The sequence below is a fragment of the Megalobrama amblycephala genome, unplaced genomic scaffold, assembly GCF_018812025.1.
Source record: "Megalobrama amblycephala isolate DHTTF-2021 unplaced genomic scaffold, ASM1881202v1 scaffold201, whole genome shotgun sequence".
Lineage (NCBI taxonomy): Eukaryota > Metazoa > Chordata > Actinopteri > Cypriniformes > Xenocyprididae > Megalobrama > Megalobrama amblycephala.
The window spans coordinates 930,884-948,198 of record NW_025953337.1 but is presented as its reverse complement, the minus strand read 5'-3'; the positions used below and the strand labels follow the sequence as shown (position 1 = coordinate 948,198).

Genomic DNA, 17,315 nt, shown 5'->3' with positions numbered 1-17,315 from the left:
AGTTGATCCTGGAGGGCCATTGTACTGCAGAGTTTAGCTCAAACCCTGAAAAAACAAAAAACAAAAAAAAAAAAACACTCACCTGCCTGTAACTTTAGTAATACTAAAGACCTTGATTAGCTTCAGTTGTGTTTATTTAGGGTTGGAGCTAAACTCTGTAGGACAATGGCCCTCCAGGATCAACATTCCCCACCCCTGCTCTAAGGTGACTCTTTTGTTTATATACATCAATATATGTTTGACTCAGACAAGTAAGCTGAGAGAGACAACTTTTCCGCGAGTAGGCGTGGTTTCACCGCAGACAGCAGACAGGCCCCCAGCATTTGAGAGAAGAGGTCTAGCCTATGGACGCTCTTGTTGCCTAGCAACTGTGACAGCTGTTTATGAGGGACAGGGACGTTTGTACTGGATTTTTGAATTTTATGTTCAACAGTCTGTAAACAAAACAGGGTTCACAACCTGTCTAAATGTGTTCACCTTGGTCCATTTCTGTACATAATAAAGAGTATAAAATATAGCTGCAAGCAGCAATTATGGGGCCAAGCACAAAAACGGCACAACAAGCCAGCCAACACGGCTGGGAGCATCAGACCAACTGCAACAATGAGCAATTAAACACCTATTAAGAATTTTGTTTCTAGCCCTTACGGTTCAAAAGTTATTAGCATAAACATACGTGGAAATTTGGACAGCTGGTGGCGCTAGAGGGATTGAGTTAGAGACTCCAAATTTGCTATGGACACAGATCAGACTGTCTTCTAACTGTGTGCCAAATTTCACAACTTTCCTGCAAGCGGTTCTATGGGCTGCCATAGACTTCAAGAGCGGAAGAAGAAGAATAATAATAAAAAGAAATCTAACGATTACAATAGGTGCCTACGCACCTTAGAAAGACACAAGTCAACATTTGAACCGCTTTATATATTTATTTATTTTTCATTTTTACATTTGTATCATTAGGTATTTGAGTAAGTAGAATCCCTATATTTAAAAGCGTAATCCAGCAATTTATTTCTCTCTCTCTCTCAAAAAAAAAAAAAATCCCGTTGTCACCGACGCACAATGAATTCTGGGGTAGGCTTATTACACTTTAAGTAATCGTGATTTAATCGTTTAAACTTTGAGTCAATCCCCGCATTGTTAGCTTACAATTATAATAATAACACTTTAAAAATGAATTTGAATGTAATAGTAATGTACAGTCTAAAATAATAGAAGCAGCCAACTTGACTCATTTATAGGCCTTTCCATCTGTCGATGAGCTCCTCAAATACTGGAACCAAATAATGCCAACATGGTCTAGGGAGGCCTATATGGCCTACTACCTCAAACGGACACATAGCAAAAGCCTGTGGCAGTGTAAACTATGTGAGCAAACTATGATCAAATAACAGCACTTGTTAGAAATACAATTGCAAACTAGAAGGAGGCTAACCAACCATAAGAGCCTACAATCAAAGTTATGCAATATAGCTGTTAACAAGATCACAAAAGGGAGCTAATAGAAACCAGCTTTTCTCAAAAAGTGGTTCTATACTACCCTGATTATGCCATCCAACAGGTGATGCACTCAGTGACACAAATAAACCTCAACTGGGGAATATAATAGTCACCAATCTCTCCAATAGAGGCTAACATCAAAGAGCCTGCTATTATGAGAACAGGTGCTAACCTGTGGAAGCATAAGCTCACATACAAATGTAGGGCAAAAGTCTAGAACTCAAAGCAAATGTAATGCTTTGACATATATGCTGTTTCCAAAGAGGATAAACATTTTCTCCACACAGATTCTCAAATCTGTACTAAGCCCTAGAGGACGAAGGCTAAAAGCTAGCACCATCAACTCAGACTTGATTAAGAAAATCAAGTGGCTCAGAGGAAAAAATATTTTCCATAGCATGAAAAGTTCTAGAAAGTGGGGCCTAGTATACACCTGCATAACTTATCTACGCAAAGATAAGGGCCTACCACCTGAGAAAAACAGCATCAGGGAGTCTAAAAACAGTCTACAACCTAGCTGTTAACCTCACCAATTGCACCTACATAAACAAGGGGACAATGGGCATACGGCCTAACAACTCCCTCTGGAGGTGGCCAGAACTAGGAACTATACCACCTGACAAGGGATAGTATACATAGGGTTAACATATAACACACCTAACCCAGCTCTAGCCTAGCCGCTAAGCTACGGGCCTTCTTACAGGGCCACAAGCCTAGTGAAGCCTGGCTTCACCTCCAAATCTCATGGATAAGAGAAGGAAAGCGAAGCTCACAAGCAAATAATGTCTGGCGGCCAATTAAGACCGACCTAAACATACAAACTAACTGAAGTGACGAGTGCCAACTCAAACTATTCTAGAAAACAGCATATGAGAAGCTACTCTAAACAACAGGTGGCTAAGAGGCAGCCATTTTGTGGCCTGCACAATATATCGTTCTAGCCAACCTATCAAACTTCAGTTTGCCCAAAAACCTCATACTTTTTCTGACCAAAAACCCCAGGAGGCAGAGGAAGAAGGGGCAAGGGCAGATATAAAGTCGCCCTCGCAACGAGAGGGAATCGATTACCGATGCTACTGGCGTATGTGATCGATCACCTCCTTAAAAACCTGCTTCTTCCTCGAGTCCAGCCGTCTCTGCGCCTTGCTCCGAAAGGAGGAGGTGCCCGAGCAGCCATACTGGACCTCTGTCTCAGACCCTGTCTCAGCTCGAGATGGACCAGCCTCCTGATTAACTACATGCTCAGAAAAACTATACAGGAAAACAAGGTCTTATTTTAAAGGTCCCGTTCTTCGTGGTTTTTTGAAGCTTTGATTGTGTTTATAGTGTGCAATATAACATGTGTTCATGTTTCGCGTGTAAAAAAACACAGTATTTTTCACATAATTTACTTATCTGTATACCGCTGTTTCCACTGTCATAAAAACGGGCTGATGACTTCCTTGTTCTATGAAGTCCCTCCTTCAGAAATACGTAACGAGTTCTGATTGTGCCAGCGGTTCCTGTGTTGTGATTCGACAGCAGCTTAGCGCTCCTTGCCCGGAAAGGTCACGCCTCTTACCATAACGGGGAGATGCACGCGCTCAGTGTTATTGTAAACATGTCTTTAATTTTACCCTATCAATTTGAGCCGGAATCAGACCCGGAGAACATAGATGAAGAGGATCGAGTAGAACCTGTGCAAACACGTCTTTTACAGGATGTGTCACAATGGTAAGCTGTTTATTTACAGTAGGTAACGTTACATAGGCCTAAACATAGAACAATGATTCGCGTGGCTGCAGCTAAACCAGCATGTGGTTAAACAGTAAACAACAGATATAATCAACAAATAATTTAAACTGATCATAACAAACACCAACAATCGATGGTGTCCGGTTGAATTACTACACTTTTTAAAAGTTTTGGTCGGATAAGTTTCAATTGCCATCTAGTTAACAAAGCTAAACAGCGTTGCCCTTTGTGTGATAAGTTACAGAAACTGTTAAACGCACCAACGTAAATAATAAAATGCACTTACCGGTTGTGGTCCACAAACAACGCCTTCTCCAGACAAAGAGGGAACTGCTCCATCTTTCAAAAATAATCTTTGTGCGAATCCGGCATTAAACTGACTGAGATTGAGGAAGCTGTCCTCAGTAAAATGTGCTGCACATAGTTTAACATGTGGATTATAATTTTCGGGAACCGAGTTAAACATAAATTGTAACCACTGATTTCTAAGTACAGCGTCCCTGGGAAGGCCAAACAAAGGTGATTGGACTGCGGGATGAAAATAACAGCGTTTCGACGACATGGCGACAAACACACTTTACAAACGCAACTCTTGCTCTTCTCCGTGGGAGCGCAACAAGACCACGCCCCCTTTTTTGTGTATTCCTGTGGGCAGAGGTTAGTCAAAACCATAGACTGTAAAGGTCAAAACACAGTTTTAGTGACGTCATTAAAGAAGGAAGTAGAGGGATGTAGTCCAAACAGGCCGTTCATTGTAGGCTATCTCGCTTGGCATTGAACTTTGAGCTTTAAAATTTTACAGATTTTATTTATACTCTAACAACAACATTACACACTAACTAAAGTTGGAAACATGGGATCATGAAGAATGGGACCTTTAAGAACATAAAATATAGACCCATCTTATCTTTTTTTTTTTTTCCACACGAAAGGACAGAATCTAGGGATCTTTTAAGCCTAAAAGATCCTCTCATTATCAAACCGAAAAAGTGGGCCAACAGAAAATAATCACTATGGGCCCAGCCATCAGTCTGACCATAAGTAGTATCTGAGCATGATATATGAATAAACATATATATAGGAGGTGAAAGAAGAAGAGGAGAGGGTAGATATTAATCGCCCTTATGTCGCTGGGGAATCGATTACAGATGCAACGGTGTTTACAATCGATCACCCATCTCACTCTCACTTCCTCCTCCCGTCTGTCTAGGCTCAGATACAAATCTGAACGGCTAGGGGTTTTTCCATGCCCTCCCGATCTCAAACGCGGAGATCAGGAAGGAATGGAAAGTTTATGGGAGCGTTCATGGACAGAAAGGAACCACTCATCGAGCCGTCCGCCCCTTTCTTAACGCACTCTCACGGCAGCTGCAGCCTGCCGAAAAGCGCTTTCCAAAAACACCAGCAACTCCGCATACACAGCAGCGAGAGGAGCGCTCGCTGCCGGACGCGATGACGTCAAACAACATCATTGTCATCCAACAACTCATCCTCGTCAGCCCCAGGGGAGTTAAGAGAGAATACAACTTTCTCAAACTTCCCAACGAGCTCACCTGCAAGCCCTATAATTGCAGCTGCCGTTTTGCCTCAGCACAAACAGGGCCAGAATCACCAGGCACAGATGCGAACACCTCTTCCCTCGAGAAGAGTGCCGAATGAGAACGGAGCGTCCCGATAGGAAGCCACTCACAGTAAACAAGACAAACACACAGACAGCGCCCTCAAGCACTGTCTATGCGCGCTCCTCTCCAGACAGAAAATGCCCAGAAATGTGTATATCAAGTGTCAAAACCTGGGACACGGATGAACACACTCTCTTGAACGTTTGTAAGGCATATTATAGAATCCCTTACCGGAGTAGATATAGTCGCGATCAGACAGAACAGACCCGAAAGACGAAAAGATACTGTTTCTCCAGGCGCTCCTTGTATACTTCCGGGTCATGCCATATTACGTCATAGGCTGTCGCCGGCCAATAGGGATTCGAGTTGTTGGATAGCTGGCTTTCAGACACCGGGTCACGTGTGACATTCCCCATAGCGTTTCAAACGCAGAGCGAGTTCATTATGTAAGGTCTTTATACACCACTGAAAACATAGTTATGTATATTATATTGCATTTCTGTCAATAGACCCTCCTAAAATGTACACATTGCACCTTTAAGCTCCACAAAAGGCAAAAAAACATTATAAAGCATCATAAAAGGTTGTGCACTATATTCCAAGTCTTTCCAACCATAGCTTAAATGTAAGGTCTGAAAAGGGGTGGGGCTACATAAGGTCTATAGAGTGGGGGAACTATGACATCACAGACAAATATTTACATTGTTAATTAAAGCAGACGGAAATGCTTCCCTCTGCTACGGCTGTCAGTTATTCTCCATTCAGCAATCAAACATTGTGTCATGTTCGGTTACGACAGTCAGTCAGCAAGGTAAAACTCTATCCAAGATGATTCAATGTTCCCATTATTAGGCTATACTTAATCTGTAGATAAAGGTCTGTGGACTTGCATAATAGGACTTTATCTTGTCGGAGTTTATTGCAGTTTCTAAATGATGTGGAAGTCACTACTGGGTATCTGTTAGATCACAACACTGGCATAGAGAAGACTATGAATTGACATCACATGCACAGTAGGCATATGGCGGTACCAAATTTCGAAACGAACTCTTGTAATGACAGACAAATCAGACAATTATTTGTCATATTTAACAAGTAATCTTTAAAACTCACTGGGGTCTGCAGAGACCCATCCCCCAAAAGACCAACTTGGGCCAGGGCCTCAGTGACCATGGATACCAACTGATAAGGTGGTTTATTGCTCTGAACCATGCAGCCACGTGGAAAAGCAGAGACCATAGAAAACACCCATAGCCCTTAAAGCAGACTTTCCTGAATTAAATTTACAGACAAACTGATCTATAAATAAACATGCATCCCAGGACATTGTGTGTATGATTATTGCTGCCTTGTGTAATGTCTTTTGTATGATATTTTAATGCATAGTTTATGATAGAACCAATGTGTTAATGTAACCTCACCTATACCAAGTTTGGGGTCTACGAGTTTGTATTTTGAAGATTTAAATGATTGTGTATAATGATATGTTCATACCTGTGCAACATATTATTATGAAACTTTAATAGTTTCTTCTTCAACAACCCAGCCAGTTACATATGCAAATGCCCTGCTAGATGGACAAAAACTAAAACTCCCCCACAGAGGAATTTCCCCCTCAGAAATCTCATTAGTCAGGTCAACCCTAAGAGGTGTGACTTCTCCCAGACTTTAAAGAGCCACACACAGCTCCGCCTCGCTCACTTTTTGCTTCTACTGCTGCTTCTTCTGGTTGATGTGCGTGTGGGACCACATTGGGAGTCATGTCTTCACTCTCCTCCTCGGAAGAGAGAACTCTCCCAACAGAGTCAGACTGCAATTCCTTCATTCCATCTCGGAAGAAAACTCCAACTTTACCACCACTGAATGGGCAACCATCAGCTCTTCCTTCTCTGCATATTCTGTTTGGCCTCTCCTGTCAGCGCGCTGCACAACAGACCTCGATCTACAACCAGCCATGTGCTTACTCCTGGAGTTCTCTTTGTCAATCAGAAAAGAGTTTAACTAACCATGCAAGTTCATCACAACTTCTTGATTTGACACAGAAGAAATCAATTGAAACTCATGGAACCATTACAAGCCTTCCTCAGGAACTTCACGAACGGCTTCCACTACAATTTCCATGTAAGTATCGAACATTCAATGAGGTGTTATGAAATGATACGCTGATAGTTCTTTCCTGGTTTAATGACTCTTTTCCATAGCTTCATTTCCTGTTCCTATTTCTGGTTTCATTCTATCACTTTTCATTTTACCTATGTATGTGTGATTGTTTTTGTATGTGTTTGTTAGATAAGTTGTGTTTGCGATTTAGTTAATACAATTTGTGCACAATACATATGTTTCTGACTCCCTGCCTGCAAATAACTGTCACTTAAATGATCTCGATCTTGTTACACGCTTTAAGCGCTGTAAATGCTAACAAAAAAAATAATTTTCTGTGGCCATGAAAAATACCCTTTTCTTAGAATTAATTAATAATCAGTACTGAGTGTTCACAGGATGAACTGAGTAATTGATTGCAATGTTAATGTAGCTACATCAAGTTACAACATAATACATCAAAATACAACAAAACAATACACACAAAAAAAGAACAAAGTAAACAAATGTTTTACAGATTAAAGTGCAAAAGAAGTAACACTTTACAATAAGGTCTCATTAGTTAACATTAGTTAGTTAATTACTACTGTTAACAAAAGGAACCTTATTGTAAAGTGTTACCGAAAAATAATAAATCAGAACAATTTAGCTTTGTTCACACTGCAAGGCTTAATGAACAGATCTAATTTTTTTACCATATCCAATTTTTTGTCCGGCCTCTTTAAATTCACTTTAGACACGACTGGTATACGATATCTGTTTACATTAATCCCCACCCAAAATTACCAAATTACCTGTAAAATTACCTGTTAATTACCTGTAAAAGTGAAGCTGTGATAAAGTCTGTGGTGAACAACACTTGACTATACTTTGACATTTTGTTCTAAATTGGAAATTACACCTTTAGCGAAAATGCGAATTTTTAAGCAGTTATGTTCATTTTTGAAAAGTAAGTTTTTAATAAGTAACTAGATAAGACAGCTTAGGGTGTGAGTGTGTGCAGTGTACGCTGAGAACAAAATGTCAAAGTATTGTCATGTTATGTTTACCATAGGCTTTTACTCATAAATTGAAAAACAAACAAACAAACAAAAATATTATAAAACCCCATAGGAAAATCTTGAAGGGACCAGCTGCAAATTAGATTTCTGGGTTCTGATCTCATACCTGCACCACTCTATAGACCTTATTTGCCAGAAACAAGCGCGCCGCCATCTTTAGAATATTGTCTTTGAACTTCCGTTTTTGCGGTAGCTCTGTATATTTCTATGGCAGCGCTGTTGAAGAATAATTAGCTGGTGAAGTGGATTTACTTGTTGTAGAGATAATGAAAGTTATCATGTGCATTGTTCTGTTTAAAGCAGATGTCTTAACAAATGTCAGTAGACCGGGAAGATTTTAAAATGAGCAGTTCATTCATAAATACATAAGATCGCTGTGGAAATACAAGCCGGAAGTCAAAAGACAACGAGCGCAGCACTGAAAAGGGGTGGGGCTACATAAGGTCTATAGAGTGGTGGAACTATGACGTCACTTTGAAGGCCAATCAGCAGTTAGCATCATGCTGGGTCCCTCGACAAAAACCCAATTGGATTTTCCCATAGGCTTTTGGATTATCAAAAAAAAAAAAAAAAAAAAAAAATTTGCTCTGAGATCAGCAAAAGTCTGATACTTACACGTTTTGCCCTTGAAGATGATTTTCACAAATGAACTTCATTTTTATGAATTTTGAAGCCTAAATGCAGTCGCCAGAAACAAAAAGCCAAAATAAGGCAACAAGCTAACTACACCAGTCACACAATTTCAATGTCACCAACACTAAGCCTCTGACAACTCTTTCAGTCTTTATGTAAAAACATTTCCCTGAAAGTTTGAATTAGAATAGTGTGTAAGAGCGCAGTTATAAGCATAACTAAAGTGGACTGAGCTTACCTGTTCGGCGTGATGATGTTTAATGACGCCGACAGCCTCTGTAGTCCGATTTTTAGCCACTTGTTAGCAACCATCATTTTCAAGACATGTAACAGCTTTATTAAAAAAAAAAGAAAAAAACCAGGTAGGTTATACTGATGGAATTTTAATATCATAGAATAAAACGTGAAAGTATCTTGAGCTTGTGTTAAAGGGTTAGTTCACCCAAAAATGAAAATTCTGTCAAATTTAAGATATTTTTGATGAAATCTGAGAGGTATATGACTTGTCCATAGACACCACTTGTACTTAGCAAGTTAATCGTCACTTTCAAGGTCCAGAAAGGTACTAAAGACATTGTTAAAAAAGTCGACGTGACTGCAGTGGTTCAACCTTAGTTTTATGAAACGACAAGAATACTTTTTGTGTGCAAAAATAAAAAATAATGACTATTCAACAATATCTTCTCTTCTGCCTTTCTCGTACATTGTTTACGTCCAGCAATCCCAGGTTCTACATCAGAACACTGATTAATTATTGGCCGGCTTCTGCGTCAGCATCACACGCATATGATCAGCTTTGGCCAATGCTGAGCCGACATTCGGACTTAAATACGGAAGCCTTCACTGTGCTTACTGCAGCAGCTACGTAAGGATAATGACAGGGAAGAGAAGAGATTGTTGAATAAAGTCGTTTTTTTGTTTTGTTTTTACACACAAAAAGTATTCTCGTCGCTTCATAAAATTAAGGATGAACCACTGCAGTCACGTCGACTGTTTTAAAGATGTCTTTAGTACCTTTCTGGACCTTGAAAGTGTTGGTTAAATTGCTGTCTATGGACGAGTCATATACCTCTCAAATTTCATCAAAAATCTTAATTTGTGTTCTGAAGATGAACAAAGGTCTTATGGCTGTGCAACAACACAAGGGTGAGTAATTAATGACAACATTTTCATTTTTGGGAAAACTAACCCTTTAACCATGGACCTTATTTCAGCCATTTAACCAAAAACCCTTGCCAAAAACCCACTGAATTTGGGACGATGGAACTGGAAGTGCTAAAATGCGTCATAGTTCCACCACTCTATTCCGTCTTCTTCATTCATTCCGCCATGCTGCTCATGCATGTTGGAGTTGTTTACATCAGAATGCGCATGCCTATTTGACACAGCATACACGCAGTGTTGTACAGTTTAAATGGTTTGTAATTTGTACATTTGTAATGTCATACAAAATAATCATGGTATTTTGAAGTGCCCATGATAACAATACCATGCATGTTTATTGTTGTGATAGGCCCCTATATCATATTGGCACATCTAGAGCACAGTATTAGTAACTGGAATTTAAACCTATTAAGAATGCTCAATAAAATGCTCAAACTGTTGGATAATATACTAGGAGTTGTGTGCACAACATCAAAGCGCACAACTTTTCAAAGCAGAGCGCTGCGTGCTGTGACTCTCTGCTGCTTTAAAACACATCATTATGCACCCAGGATTCAGATAAGCGATTTGTGTCGCTCTGTATTTGGACTCTTACATATTATGATAGTTTTGCACACTGAAAGATTATTAATAGCCTATATTTTTCGGTCATATCGATCACATCTTGTTGCCCCTTTTAAAAGCTGTGCAATACATTTAAAATAAATGTCTTTCAAATTTTATATTATTTATTTTCTACAAACTGTTTTTCATGAATGTATTTTATTAAGAATACAAATAGAAAACTGTAATTTTTTTAATTAACATTTTACCAAATTTAGCATTACGTATATGGTAACACTTTACAATAAGGTTCCTTAGTTAACATTAGTTAACTACATAGTTAACATGAACTAATAAAGATCTGCACTTTAACAATGATTAATAAATGCTGTATATGTTAAAGGGCTAGTTCACCCAAAAATGAAAATTCTGTCATTTATTACTTACGTTCATGCCGTTCCACACCCGTAAGACCTTTGTTAATCTTCGGAACACAAATTAAGATATTTTAGTTGAAATCCGATGGCTCTGTGAGGCCTGCATAGGGAGCAATGACATTTCCTTTCTCAAGATCCATAAAGGTACTAAAAACATATTTAAATCAGTTCATGTGAGTACAGTGGTTCAATATTGATATTATAAAGCGACGAGAATATTTTTGGTGCGCCAAAAAAAATAAAATAAAAAAAATAACGACTTATATAGTGATGGCCGATTTCAAAACACTGCTGAAATCAGACTTTGGCGCTCCGAACAGCAGATTCGATACACTGATTCATTGTGCTCCAATGCTTCATAAAGCAGTTTTGAAATCGGCCATCACTAAATAAGTTTTTTTTTTTTTTGGCGCACCAAAAATATTCTCGTCGCTTTATAATATTAATATTGAACCACTGTACTCACATGAACTAATTTAAATATGTTTTTAGTACCTTTATGGATCTTGAGAGAGGAAATGTCATTGCTCCCTATGCAGGCCTCACTGAGCCATCGGATTGTGTTCCTGTGTTCCGAAGATTAACGAAGATCTTACAGGTGTGGAACGGCATAAGGTTAAGTAATAAATTACAGAATTTTCATTTTTGGGTGAACTAACCCTTTAATTTCAACATTTACTAATACATTATTAAAATCTTGTTAACATTAGTTAATGCACTGTGAACTAACATGAACAAACAATGAACAACTGTATTTTCATTAACTAATGTTAACGAATATTAGTAAATACAGTAACAAATGTATTGCTCATGGTTAGTTAATACATTAAGTAATGTTAAACTAATGAACCTTATTGTAACATGTTACCACGTATATACATTCACCCCCCCCCCCATTAAATGTTTTTTTTTAACTAAATGTTTAGATTTTATAAAGTTATGAACTTCACTGTGCTAGTCAGATTGTGTAACTCCCATTGTGTGTGAGCTCTTCCCATAACAACATGCTGAAACATGGGCAACTAAAGCACAAAGAATTCACAACATTATATAGTGTTCTCAACATAATGTTATGTAGCCTTAGCTATATGGCAGATTGGCACTGCACATTTTACAATTAACTGTATTTCTATTTACTTTATCAAGTGATTCCAGACAGCCTGCACATTTTTGAAGCCATGACAAGAAGCACTTTGCTAGCAAAGAAGCACTTTTCCCAAACACATCCAATATGAGATTAATCAGATATAAACAACATAAAAAGAAGAATTATTACTGGGTCATTCTGTGTAAATTAACCAAATTTCAGAAACTGCCCCAACTAAATTTTTTTATTTTGGTAAATATTTTCTGAAGAAAGACAAACAGAAATAGTGATGAAAGCCAAAATATTAAATGTCATGGATTATTATTTACAGAGTAATCCAATATTTTATAGATGGCGGTCAAAATGACCATTTTCACTCAGATTTGGAGCCAGACTACAGGAGAGTAAAAATGACTTTAGAAAGATGGTAGCATCATTATTTTATTTGTACACAGAGATTGGTATGTCTATTAGTAAAATCTGTTGACTTCAGCAATCTTTGTCGCAATATATGCCACCGGTGACGTTCAAAAATGAGAAAAAGCACTTCTTGTGTTTTCTGTTTGTTTGCCCAAAGTTTGCATGCCTGTAACTCAAGTGTTAGAGATATCTTAATATCCTTTTATATTTTGGTTTTCAACAAACTTTTCTTTTGGTATCCATATTTTTAAGGCCCTATATCGTTCAAATCCAGAGAAAGGATCTTAATATGGCTCTAAGAGTAAATTGTTATTGTACACATTTTCAGTGGTCAAAAACAAAATGTGGGTTACTTTTCATACAGCTGATACTTTTTCTTTCAAAGAGGAACAGCTGAAGAGCAAATAATGTTTAACTCCCTCGGGTCGGCGGTCACACCGGCGTGATCACCGCGTTTTTTTTCTAACCAGTGTGAAAGAGACTCAAAATACTCTGTCAATGTTGCACATACAATTAAGAGTTATACACCATTTTAATCTGTGGAATATCTTCTTTTATTTGTGTACACTCAGAGTAACAACAAAATGTTGTGCTTTTTGTAAAATAAAGAAAACTAACATGATGTGTGATCTCTCGTCTCCCTCTGAACGAACCCCAATCTGATAGTTCTCAGAAAATTAACTGTAACTTAGTGAATACTAATCACAAAAAAGTTAGACTTATGTCTAAAAAAACGTTGAAATGTCAGGTTTTAAATCGTGTAAGTCAAATCGAAAACAAATATTCTGTTTATGTAATCTGTATGAAAAGAGAGCCATGTCAGAAGTCCCGTGATTCAGCTCATTATCCGCTAATGCGGCCACACCCACGGAGCCAGCGCTATTCAGATGCAAATTCAGTCAATACATGCATACATCGTTTCAATCGTGTATTTATTGTCTTGAAAAGTGTTTTGAATAGCCATAGTTAGCGATCTCTGGCCTCTGTTAGTTCAGTTAGTTCCTGGATTGCCTATTCTTCTTTAGCAGGCATTTGTGGATAAAAAGGGGCAGAGCGCCCTCCAGCTGCAAGTATGAATTGAAAACACAGTATCCAGCGCTCATAGTAATGACAATAAATCCTGAATAAATATTACTCCTCTGTATAGAAAATTGACAAACATATGAGAATCCATCAATATTTCTCCAAACGTGCATGCTTTTAAGCAAAAAGCCTATATGAAATGCCATAGAGGTAACATAATTGTTCAGACACTTTGCATCACAGAAATACATTATATTTTAAAGAATATAATAGAATACCATTATTTTAAATTGTAATAATATTTCACAGTATTGCCGTTTTTTCTGTATGTTTGATTTACACCATGATGAGATTTGAGACATGATCAACAGAGGGTTTTTTCACAGCCTACCTGTCTGAAAGAGCTCATTATTTATGCAGGTCATTAGAGCTCTTTATGCGATTCTTTTGTCTACTCAGGTGAGAATCACCCATTATTCATGATGATTCACGCCTCCACGCATACTGTGTTTCTTGACCAAAGATGTTTTAGAAAATTTAAATCTCTCTATTGTTTTATATGAACAAGCAGGCAGCATAATTTTTACCTCATTTTGAAGCAAAAACTCTAGTCTACAACCTCCAATACCCAGAAGTCTTGTGAACAAAGATTTAATATATATTTTTTGGCTTTATTTCAGTGACTTAAGTTTTTAGTTTTTTCAATAACCACGCATAAACGTTATTCCTTCAAAAACACAAACATACATGTTCCTCACATATTATTGTAGCCTAGTTTGTGCTGAATACAGTGTAATGACACTTTTTCCATTAATATGTTTATGAACAACTGAAAAACGCACAAATGTCAGGGCATGTCAAAACTTCTCCAGGGCCCCAAAAATCCTCAGACCCCTGAGGGTTAAACCAGAAGTGCATTTCATTTTTTATTTTTTTTTATTTTCTCTCTATTAAAACAATTGCATAGAACGTTTGGTTACAATGTAACCTTTGTTCTCTGAAGAGACTCTCTCCCCACTACATTACATATTCCATATGTACGGGAAATTGATTCTCCATATCTGGTGACGTGGATACTCTTTAAAACAATCTGGCTGTGCCGGTCATGCCCAAAAAAAGTGCCCTATAAAACACTCATAGTGGCATGCATTCATTGCCATCCTTTGATCGGAACATGTCCCAGAGCGGCCTCAAGGTGGAGAGATAGTCTCTTCACTCAGAGAACAAAGGTTACATCGTAACCAAACATTCTCTATCATATCGTCTCTCCACTACCTTACATATTCCATATGTACAGGAAACTCTGTAAGACACCCCGCGAAAGGATGGTGCAGTGACAAATGAACTATATACAATATTAACATAATTGATTCATATTAACAATCTTGAGCCAGGCAGCAGACGCAATTAATGGCTCACCTCCCTTGAATTATGCAGGAATTGAGGGCAGAGGCCTTATTTATCCAACCTTGCAAATGCAAGAATGACAGCTCACCTGCACCTGAGGACCAATTAGACAACACATTCATTTCTAGTTGCTCCCAGTGCCAACTTCCAAAAGGAGAGGCTGGCTGCAACATTCAGTCTATAAAACTTAGTAAAAGTGGATGGAGAAGACCACGTGGCTGCCTCACAGATCTCCTTCAAAGAGGCCCCCTGCTACAAAGCCAATGAGGTGGAAATTCCTTGAGTCGAGTGTGCTCTCAGTTCTGGCAATGATGGACCATCAGTTTCCTTGCAGGCCGTTTGGATTGTTTCTACAACCCAATGCGAAAGCCTTGCCTTTGTTAGTAGCCTACCTCAAAACTCTGGTTTAAAGCATACAAACTTCTGATCCGTTTGTCTAAATGCCTTTGTCCGCTGTAGATATATTGACAGTGTTCTCAATGGGCAAATTAGTTACTGTCTTTTTTCCATTTTCTCATTTTCTTGTGAAAGAAAGAGTGGGTGAAGTTCGACTGACTGGTTAAGGTGTAGATCTGACAGCACTTTAGGCAGAAAAGCTTGGTTGGGGAGCAATATAACTGCACCATCTGGCATAAACCTACAGCAGCTTTCATGCAATGATAGAGCATGAAGTTCCCCAATCCTTTTGGCAGAGGTTATTGCCAGGAAGAAGGCAGTCTTTAGGGACAGCCATTTTAGTTCTGCCAATTCAAGGGGCTCAAATGGGGGTTGCTGAAGAGCCATTAAGACTTGATTTAAGTCCCACTGAGGCACGATATGTCTAGTACTGCGTGCTGTACGTCTTAGAGCACCTTTGAGGAATTGAGATATCAGGCTAACACGGTGCTCTGATAATTTGTAATCCCCCCAATCGAACAGCCTTAATTGAAGCCACCATACCTCTTAGAGTGGAAGTAGATTTGCCTGCATCCAATTGTTCCTGCAGAAACTGTAGGATATCACGGGCTGTAGATGTGAAAGGATTTACTTTGTGCCCTTCACACAAAGACTGAAATCTAAATGAATAGACTGCCCTTGTTAAGGGAGCACAAGTTCCTTCTAGAGTCTTAACCACTTTGTCTGATAGTAACATAACAAGTAACCCAGCCCGTAACCCAGCCCTCTTAGGGTCCAGGCCCTGAGCTTGAGACCCTGAGGGAAGAGGTAAAACAACCTGCTCTGTGCATGGGATAATAAATCCCTCCTGATTGGGAGTTCCCATGGTGTCCCATGATGTAGGGGTGGAATGTCTGAGAATCATCTTAGGCCAATTTGGGGCCACAAGAATTAGTCTCACCTTCTCCCCCTTCTGTCTCTGAAGAAAAGGTTGAAGGATGAATGGGGGAAAAGCATAAAAGCTAACCCCGAGGCCACTGATGTGCCAGGGCATCTATTCCAAGAGTGGGATTGTCCCTCCCCAAGGAAAAGAACAGGGGACAATGTGTTGATTTCCCTAGAGGCGAACAGGTCTGCTACTGCTGGACCGAACCTGCGCCAGATCTCCATGGCCACCTCGTTGTGCAGTTTCCACTCCCCTGGGTTCGGTCCATCCCTGGACAGCTGATCCGCTGCCACGTTTGTGGACCCAGGCACATGTACTGCCCTCAGTGACAGGAACTGCTTCTGAGCCCATAACCAGACTTTGTGTGCCAATCGACATCAGGGAGCTGAGGCTGTTGATATATGCTGCACCCGAAGGCTTGGCCAGAAATGCTGAAATGCTGAAATGCGAGATGTACTGCCTTCAATTCTAGCACATTGATGTGCTGACTTGCCCAGTGACTGTTCCAGCATCCCTTGATGCACCAGCCTGCATGGACTGCCCATCCCCAGCCTAGCTGGGATGCATCTGTTGACACCAGTTGTCAATGGCATACTGGACCCAGTGTGCTGCCTCTTGCCGTGTTTATCCCACACCTCCACCAGCAGAGAGCTACACAGAGCCTCCACATAACAATCACCTTCCTTGACCGAGGCATCTATGGATAAAACCCTAGTCAGAAAAGGCTTTGCTGTACAGGTCGCATATGTAAAAGACCAAGTGGCACTACCTGTACTGTGGCTTTCATAAGACCCATCAGGCAAATACACAGTCTCCAGGTGACTCTCACCCATAATCGGAACTCTCTTATTGTCTGCTGTCTCTTATTGTCTGCTGTCTTTCTAATGTTAAAGTCACAATTGTTTTCCAAGAGTCTAAAATCAGCCTCATCAGCCTGACCTGAGATGGCTCCAGCTTGCTCTTCTACATATTTATGCAAAGGCCCAAGCTTTGAATATGCTTCACAAGGACAGACATATGCTGCCTGCACATTTTTTTTTTTGTCTGAGCACAAACCAACCAATCTTCTAGATAGTTCAGCACTCTGATATCTGGACGACAAAGAGGTGCCAGGACAGCATCCATACACCTTGTGAATGTCAGAATGGCCAAGGCGATGCCAAAAGGGAGGACTCTGAATTCTAACTGAAACCTCAGAAACCACCAATTACCCTCCCAGATAGGTATCTGAAAGTAGGTTTCTTTGAGGTCTAGAGTGGCAAA

General features: G+C 39.5%; 1 protein-coding gene across 5 annotated transcripts in view; it reads right to left on the bottom strand.

Annotated features, from left to right (window-relative positions):
* Positions 1 to 17,315, bottom strand: part of svild (supervillin d) — a 162,806-nt gene that overhangs the window by 124,150 nt on the left and 21,341 nt on the right. The window contains exons 2-3 of one of the 5 annotated variants that reach the window (XM_048179490.1): positions 8,889 to 8,983; positions 8,633 to 8,691 (exon numbers count right to left, since the gene is read on the bottom strand). The exons of 3 other annotated variants lie outside the window; for them this stretch is intronic. The gene's annotated coding sequence lies outside the window, so the exon portion shown is untranslated. The remainder of the gene's footprint in view (positions 1 to 8,632; positions 8,692 to 8,888; positions 8,984 to 17,315) is intronic. One more of the 5 variants, XM_048179491.1, reaches the window with a different exon arrangement.